This window comes from Boleophthalmus pectinirostris, unplaced genomic scaffold (genome assembly GCF_026225935.1).
Source record: "Boleophthalmus pectinirostris isolate CB_2022bp ecotype Guang Dong unplaced genomic scaffold, ASM2622593v1 HiC_scaffold_14, whole genome shotgun sequence".
In the NCBI taxonomy this organism is placed as follows: domain Eukaryota; kingdom Metazoa; phylum Chordata; class Actinopteri; order Gobiiformes; family Gobiidae; genus Boleophthalmus; species Boleophthalmus pectinirostris.
This window is the reverse complement of record NW_026571047.1, coordinates 7,732,125-7,741,345: the sequence shown is the minus strand read 5'-3', so window position 1 is coordinate 7,741,345 and position 9,221 is coordinate 7,732,125.

Genomic DNA, 9,221 nt, shown 5'->3' with positions numbered 1-9,221 from the left:
GATGGAGGTCAGATGACGGAGGTCAGATGATGAGGTCAGATAATGTAGACAGAGGACAGGGCCAGAGGATTAGGTCAGATGATGGAGGTCAGAGGATGTGGTCAGATTATGGAGGTTAGAGGATGGAGGTCGGAGAATGAGGTCAGATGATGGAGGACGGAATGGGGTCAGAGGATGAGGTCAGATAATGTAGTCAGAGGATGGGGTCAGAGGGTAGGGTCAGAGGATGGGGTCAGATGAGAGTGTCAAATGATGGGGGACAGAGGATAGGGTCAGGTAATGGAGATCAGAGGATGGGGGTCAGAGGGTAGGGTCGGAGGATGGGGGTCAGATGATGGGGTCAGAGGATGATCTTAATTGATGGGGTCAGACAATGGAGGTCAAAGGATGTGGTTGAATTATGCGGTCAGAAGATTTGGTCAGATGATGGAGGTCAGATGATTTGGTCAGAGGATTTGGTTGGCTCAGGGGGAAAGAGGATGTGGTCAGATAACGTGGTCATAGGATGGGGTTAGAGAATATGGCGAGATGATTGGGGACCAGAACATGGGGTCAGAGGTCAGGGAGGGTCAGAGGAGCAGAAGGACAGAAGGGGAAAATGTGTGCGGTTATCGTCCGGTTGCCCGGGCGACGTGTTGTGAAGACTTAGGAATAACTATTAGTCACAGAATGAGTCACAGACTGCGTTTATGCATGTCCATGTGTTTTCCACTGACACACAGGACACAGGGATGAGGAGGGAGGGAGAGAGAACGATAGAGGAGGGAGGGAGAGATAGAGCGGTAGAGAAACAGTGTTAAAGACAGAGAAAGAGAGAGACATTGTGTTAGAGAGAAAGGAAGGGAGACTAGGGTAGAGAGTGAGATTGAGAGGAGTAGAGAAAAAAGTTACAGAAAGGAAGGTAGACAAACAGTGAGAGAGAAAGAGAGAGAGATTGAAAGTGAGGGGGTAGTGAGAGATGGAGAGAGGTGGAGAGAGGTAAAGAAACTGTTAGAATGTGAGAGAGAGAGGGAAAGAAACATTGAGAGGGAGAGAAATAGTGTTAAAGAGAAAGAGAGTGGGAGAGAAAGAAAGACAGAGTGACAGAGAAGGAGATAAAGAAAAGACGAGAGGAAGAGAGAGAGTGAAAGAAAGAGGGGGAGAAGGGGGAAAGAGAAATATTGAAATAAGGAGAGAGGTAGAGAAATAGTGTTACTGTGAGAGAGTAAGAAAGAAAGAAAGATAGAGAGAAGAGGGGTAGAGAAACAATGAGAGTGAAAGAAACATTGAGAGGGAGAGAAATAGTGTTAGAGAGAGAGAGTGGAGAAAGAGAGAGAGTGGGAGAGAAAGAAAGACCGAGAGAGAAGGGAGTAAAGAAACAATGAGAGGGAGCGAGAGGGAGAAAGAGTGTTAGAGAGAAAGAGAGAAAATAGACAGAGAGAAGAAGAAGAAGCAATGAGAGAGAAAGAAACACTGAGAGGGAGAAAGAGGGAGAGAAATAGTATTGGACAGAGAGAGAGTGAGAGAGGGAAGGGAGTAAAGAAACAACGAGAGAGAGGGAGAAAAATCTGGAGAGTGAGAGTGAGAAAGAGAGTGAAGGGGGTAAGGAAACAACGAGAGGGAGAGAGAGAGATTGAAAGAAAAAAGAGAGAAGGAGAAGGGGCAAGAGAATTGTTGAAAGAAGGAAAGAGGTAGAGAAATGTTGTTACATGGGGGAGGGAGTGAGAAAGAAAGAGAGAGAGAAGGGGGAAGAGAAATAATGAGAGGGAAAGAAACATTGAGAGGGAGAGAGTGTTGGAGAGAAAGAGAGACAGTGTGAGAAAAAGAAATAGTCTTAAGAGAGTCTTAATAGTCTTGAGAGAGAGAGAGTGACACAAAGAGAGACATAAGGAGAAAGGGGAGAGAAATATTGCAGAGAGTGAGAGAGAAAAAAATAAATAGAGAGAGAGAATGGCGATAGAGAAACAATAAGAAGAAAAGAACCATTGAGAGGGAGAGAAATAGTGTTGGAGAGAAAAAGAGAGTGGGAGAGAAAGAAAGAGAGTGAAAGAAAGAGAGAGAGAGGAGGGGGGGGGTATTGAAAGATGGAGAGAGGTACAAAAATGGTGTTAGAGAGAGAGAGAGAAATCCAGAGAGAGAAGGGGGTAGAGAAACAATGAGAGGGAAAGAGAGGGATAGAAATAGTGTTAGAGAGAGAGAGAGTTAGAAAGAAAAACAGACAGAGAGAAGGGGGTAAAGAAACGACAAGAGGGAGTTTTAAATGAAGAAGGAGAAGGGGAAAGAGAAATATTAAACGATAGAGAGAGGTAGAAAAATAGTATTACGGAGAGAGAGAAAAAGAGAGAGAAGGAGGTAGAGAGAGAGAGAGAGAGAGAGTGGGGGAGGCTGGGTCAGGACAGAGAGAGACAGATCATCATAACCGACACAGTGTAACCTTCTCTTCAGCGTCAGCCAATCATTTGTCATTTTACTAACAGAGGTCAACTTAACCCTTCATCCAGAGGGCGTCCGAGTTAATAGGCTGTTATTGTTCGGCCTCCGTCCCTGATTTAAGCACTTTCCAATCAGCCACCACAGCTTTTCCTGTTTTTTCCGCTGCTTTAATTTCCATTTAATTACCTTGACACGCTGTCCACACGGGCAAATATTCTCTAGTTACGAACACAACTGGCAACGGCGATTTGAATAACTTATGTCATGTTCAAAAACTCAAAGACCTCTGAATCACAGGCTCCATCAAAGTCGTTTTTTGGATGAAGCTGTAGCTCTAGCTTCTCCTTCAACTCACACCTCTCTTCTCACGTCTCACATCTTTGCTGCTGCTCTCGTTTGTCCAGAGACACAATAAGAACTTTTGCTTTGCTCAGACTCATGGTTTACACTGATTTTTACTGAGTTTTCGTCCGCTCTTCTTCTCAGCTCACTCCGACACAAAGGTGCACGACGCAAGTTTTCAGGTAGAGGGTCCGCTACCTTCTTGTCTCCATGGAGATTCCGTCAGTCTTCCGGGTAGAATCCTAACCCTAGCCCTTGCAAGAACCTCAGAAGTTGTAGACTGTGCACTGGCCAATCAGTGAAGAGCTGTGAAGTCATGATGTCAAACTCATCACGTCCCTTTTGTGGTACATCACAACAGTAAACAAAGCGGTCGAGATAGACGAAGACAGACATTCTGTGTTGGCAACGATTCCCGGGATCGAGGATTTAAAGCCGGCGCAAAGAGAATGTTTGGTGAATTTTATCAAGGGGAAAGACGTTATTGCCCTTCTTCCTACAGGATTTGGAGCATTACATACATCACGACCAAATAGCAGCGTTTGGTTAAATAAAAAAGTACCCGCCTACCTTCATGCAAACAAATCCTAATGCTGCGAGGTCAGACGGTTTCCACGAAGTGAAACCGGCTGATGAATCAGGCTAGTCGAATCCATGGCAAAAGAAAAAATTTCAATTTGTCAACTGGACAAATGTTTATTTTGGTGGAGTATATGTCACAGCTCATCCAAGCTGCTTTTTCAGTTCTGGTCTGACACTGGTGGATACTGCCTTATATCTGCCTGCAGGGAGGAGCTATCTACACTGAAACTACTCTGAAACTAACACACCTACTTGTTTATAGTTTTTGTTAGTTAGCTAGGCCTATTGAACTTGCACTGGGTGTGGGGTCATATTTGCAGAATCATTCAGGGCCATAAAGGCAGCTTTCACACCTCTGGGTCTGACCTGGCTGTCCCTATTGTTTTAATTTAGGTTTTTACATTTTACATTTTTACAACTCCACCCTCAAATCTAAACCGAAATAGCTATATATGAGCCACAAAATGTATTTGACCAAAATAAACTTTTGTGCAGTTGACAAATTGAATTTCTTCTTTTGCCAGAGTATAACATTAAACAGCTCTTACTGGTCCAATGAGTTCCCAGTGAGGTTCCAATAATTTATGTTATTAGGTTTTTTTCAGACCAGGAGTTTATTTTCATACCTGACAGCTTGGACTGCTCACTAGCAGTCTTCCTCAGAGTCACATGATGTTGTCGTGACGTGTCTGGTTAGCTGATTTATACAGGTTTTGGCGCTGTCTTTCTACCGGCGGAGGCAGGACGACAGCGCCATCTGCAGTCCAACTTCTTCAAGTATCCCAGGAGCAAACATCTCAGCAAACTTCGTTGCTGGATTTAAGAGGCAATCGAAATACGGAAACATGCCCACAGGACTATAAACCGGGACGAGGGGGCTTTTTTACTCTCACACACCTGGGAAACTGTCCTGAGGAAGTCGGACTGCAGATGGCGCTGTCGTCCTGCCTCCACCGGTAGGAAGACAACACCAAAACATGTTTAAATCATCTGACCGAACACGTCACAGCAACATCACGTGACCACTGTGAGGAAGACCACAGTGAGCAGTCCAAACTGTCAGGTCTGAAAACAAACTCTTGGTCTGAAAAAAGAACCTAATAACATAGTTCTACCTTACATTTATTGTATTTATTGTATAAATAACTGGTATCTGTATCGACATCTGCAATAATGTAACTACTCTGCTCCGTTATCTGGTTTGTAGTAAAAGCAGGTCGTGAATAAGTATGTACTAAATTCATATTAGATCATTTAGGTTAAAATGACCAAAACTGGCCCTACATCTACTACAAATTCGGCCAACATTTTTTATGGATCCTAAACAATCAGTATCGGCATCAGCAAAACATAACAACAAAAACATATCAATCAACCTCTGGGGTAAACAGACATTTGTGAAAGTTCTAAAATCTCACGGGGCCTTTGTCTCATCTTTATGCATTGCTTGCGCTTGCTTACGTGTGCACTTCACTGCTCCTCACCTGTCCTGATCCACCTCTGATCTTCTGTGTTTCCCGTGGTGGATCTTCAGCGCGTGAGGAGGAGTGTGGAGGTTCAGAGGGTTCATGGATCAGACGGGCTCAAAGCTCAGCGCGCTCAAACAGAAACTGATGCACTCGGGTCAAAGTGTTGTTCTCTCGTGTGGAATAGTGTTATCAGACCTGTTTCTCTGTTCCAGCCCTCCAGCTCAAACGTGTCTGCTTTGATACCGACAAAATGATGGAGAGTGTTCAGTGAAAGAGGAGGTATTACTCCTCTCTGGGGTATTAACTGCAAACACAAACCATATTTAGATCACTGTGTTCATTTTTATTGTTTTTGAAAATGCCACATTTGCCAAAAAAACAAACAAAACAAAATAAAACTGTGTATTAGCATGTTTGATAAGTTTCATTTTCATTTTGAATACTCTGAGCAGTGGTGGAGTTATCAGTTTGGGGGCCCTAGGAGAACTTGATCCTCACTGTAATGCACAGGGTTTTTTTTATTTTGCTTTTTGAAATATATTTATTGTTTTTCCCCACTGTTCTTTAGACATGCACATCTCTATTTATTTATTTATTTATGAATTTATTTATTATATCTATATTATTATATCTCTATTTATTATTAATTATGGTGGAATGGAAACTTGTCTTATTAGTTCAGTTGCCTACTAGATAACCAGAACTGAAAGTAGTTTAAATTTTTTTTCTAGTACAATTACATTTTTGTTTACATCCATTAAATATGATGATTTTTTTTTTTCTTCATATGATTATTTAAAAGTAAACTACTCTCATTTAATGAAATTGCTCTGAGGCCTCGGACATTAGTGGCACTGAGGGGAAATTGTTTAGGGGCCCCTTCAGGTTTGGGGGCCATAGGCAGCTACATACTTTTGCCTAATGGTAGCGCCGCCTCTGACTCTGAGTCTCCTCTCCCTTTGCTCAGTTACTCCCCCATCAGAGCGCTATCACATTACAAACGGTGTGGATACTGCACATGGCATCATGTTGCTGTGTACAGGTTTGTATTATGTTTTTGTATATATATGGAGGAATTGTCATGTGGGATTATGGGTGATGTAGGCTTGTGGGCGGAGCACTGGACAGAATCTTACAAGTAATCGTAAGGAGGGTCAAGGAGAGATCACAAAATTACTCAAACATGTAAATGCATGTTTTTGATGAGTGAACTGTAACATGGTAAAGAGCTTAAAAATGTTTCAAAACTCATTCAAAACAAGATGACAACTCTTGTGCATTTTTACTTTGCAGGATTTATTTGTTATCACTCTCCATTTGAATACTCAGGGTCACCTCTCCACAGATCTGATTTGTAACTTTGCTTGACTTTGCTCCATGGAAATAGACATACTTAAAGCCATGGTGGAACATTGTAAAGCAATAACATCTCCATGGAGACAAGCAGGTAGTGGACTCTCTACCACCAATGAACCTTTCATTTCTTGAATGAACTAATGCATTTCCTCACATGCCACTATATATTTGGAACTATAAAATGGACTTTTATAAACAGAGCATTCATAAACATTGAAGGCAAATTGGATTTAGTGTCTTGCCCATAGACACAACCACATTATGCCTTAATGTGGAAGCATGGATTAAACTGCTGACTTTTGATAAATGGGCAAACACTCTAACCATGTATATAATAATAATAATAATAATAATATTTATTATTATTACTATATTAGTAGTATATTAGTCTAATCCAGTCTGAAAAATTAAATTATCAACTTATTTTTTTTGTATATAAATCATAAATATATACTGAATGTACTAAAATGTTATATTGAATGCATTGACTACATCTCCATTCTAGTCAAATGATGTTGTAATACAAGCTTATCACCACATGATGGAGCTATAGATCCACTGGTTTACCTCACAGTCTCTTATTGAGGACAGAATAGCACGTTCCAATATAGACTCTTTATTGAGAACAGTTAGCAGATACATTGCAAATAGTTTATAAGATGTAATACATAGATTACAGCAGACGGTTCAAGACTTCAATCTGAAAACATGAGGCGACCAAAAATACAGTAACATCAAATAACCATCGTGTGCAGTACATTCAACTCATTATGAAGTCATTTGGTATTAGAAATAAGTAACATTAAAAACATATTTCTTACGATTTATAGCAAAGTAACATGTCATTTACTCGCACATGCTGGTATCTTCTGCTATTCCCGTGCACCCACCTCCTTTAAAGTGGGACTAAACACTTAGCTCCGCCCACAATCGCATTTCAAATAAAGCTGCTGAACGGATTAAAGAGGAGAGTGAGGGGGGAAGAGGGGGTGTAAGGAACAGTGTGATTGGTCGAGCAGGAATCCACACTTCAAGCTCCGCCCCTGCAGCCCGACGTTTGTGATCAGAAACCCCTGGCTGTAATCAGGGCAGTCTTGTGTGATGTCAAGTAGTACTTCAAATTACATTGGCAATTGGAGACAGTGTCTACCTTGACTTTTTGATTGTTTTTGACTGGAAAGCTGCAAAATTGACCTACATTACAAGAAAACTGCCACAGAAAAATGACAATAGACAATCTTTGCAATCAGAACCACTTGGCCGTAATCAGGGCAGTCATGTGTAATGTCACATAGTACTTGAAATTACCCTGGCAATTTGGGATGGTGCACTCTCTCACTTTTTAACTGTTTTTGACTAGAAAGCTGCAACATTGACCTACTTTACACTATTGCCAGAGAAAAATGACAATAATGTTTGCAATCAAAAACACGTGGACATAATCAGGGCAGTTGTGTGTGACGTTACGTAGTACGTGAAATTACAGTGGCTATAGGAGACAGCGCTCACTCTCATTTTTGACTCTTTTTGACTTGAAAGCTGCAACATTGACCTACTTTACACTACTGTCAGAGAAAAATGACAACAATGTTTGTAATCAAAAACACTTGGCCGTAATCAGGCCAGTCATGTGTCATGTCACATAGTACTTAAAATTACACTGGCAAGTTGAGACAGCGCCTACTTTGACTTTTGGATTGTTTTTGATTAGAAAGCTGCAAACTGACCTACTTCACACTAAAACTGCCAGAGAAATATGACAGTTGACAATGTTTGTAATCAGAAACACTTGGCCGTAATTAGGGCAGTCATGTGTGATGTCACGTAGTACTTGGAATTTCAGTAGTAATTGGAGACAGCGTGCACTTTCACTTTTTTACAGTTTTTGACTAGAAAGCTGCAAAATTTACCTACTTTACGCTAGCGCCAAAGAAAAATTACAATAATGTTTGTAATCAAAAACACTTGGCTGTAATCAGGGCAGTCATGTGTGATGTCACGTAGTACTTGAAATTATAGCAGCTATAGGAGACAGCACCCATTTTCACTTTTTGACTGTTTTTGACTAGAAAGCTGCAAAATTTGCCTACCTTACCCTAAAACTGAAAAATCACAGTAGACAATGTTTGTAATCAGAAACACTTGGTCATAATCAGGGAAATGCTGCTTGATGTCACATAGTACTTGAAATTGGAGTGGCCAGTGGAGGCAGCTTGCAATGTTTTTGTCCGTTTTTGACAAGAAAGCTGGAAATTGACCACAACTGGCAAAGAAAATTGACAACACAAACACCAAATACACAGTTACGTAGCAAAACAGCTGATTTAGTCTTTAGTTCTGCTTTAAATTGGCACTAAACACCTAACTCCTCCCACTACCACATTTCAAATAGAGCTGCTAAACTGGGCAGTACCTGGAGGACTAAAGGGGAGAGTGAGACTGATTGGTCTAACAGGTATCCAAACGTCAAACTCCGCCCCTGCAGCTCAGTGTTTGCAATCAGAAACACCGGAGCAGTCTTGCGTGATGTCACATAGTACTTGAAATACCACGAACCACAAGAGGCAGCACACACCGACGGTTTTTGAAAACAAAGCTGTAAATTGGCTTATACTTATACACAAATTTGCCAAAAAATATTAGGAACAAAGCTATTAAAACACCATTCACAGTTAAGTAGCAAAAACAGTTGATTTTGTGTTTAGTTCCACTTTAAATTCCGCAGAGATGGATTACAGCTCGTATGTAAGTGATCATTAAAGGCGTCTACAAGTCTAAACAAAAAAAAGAATTCCACGAAATACACAAACTCTCAAGTCTGCATTCTGCATTAGATTGTAAAAGAACAACTGCTTGCATATCTGCTTTGTCGTTGTTAAAAATATTTCAGGAGAATTTCATGTGTGTGTGTGTGTGTGTGTAAAAACATGTAATAATACAAAACGAATAGTCCTCTCTGAGCTCCGATGGCTTTTGAACACAACTGCTTTTGTGGAAATATAGTTGTGCTGTGTGTAGTCCTCTCTCCCACAAATTGAGTTGGTTATTTTTTGCTTTTTG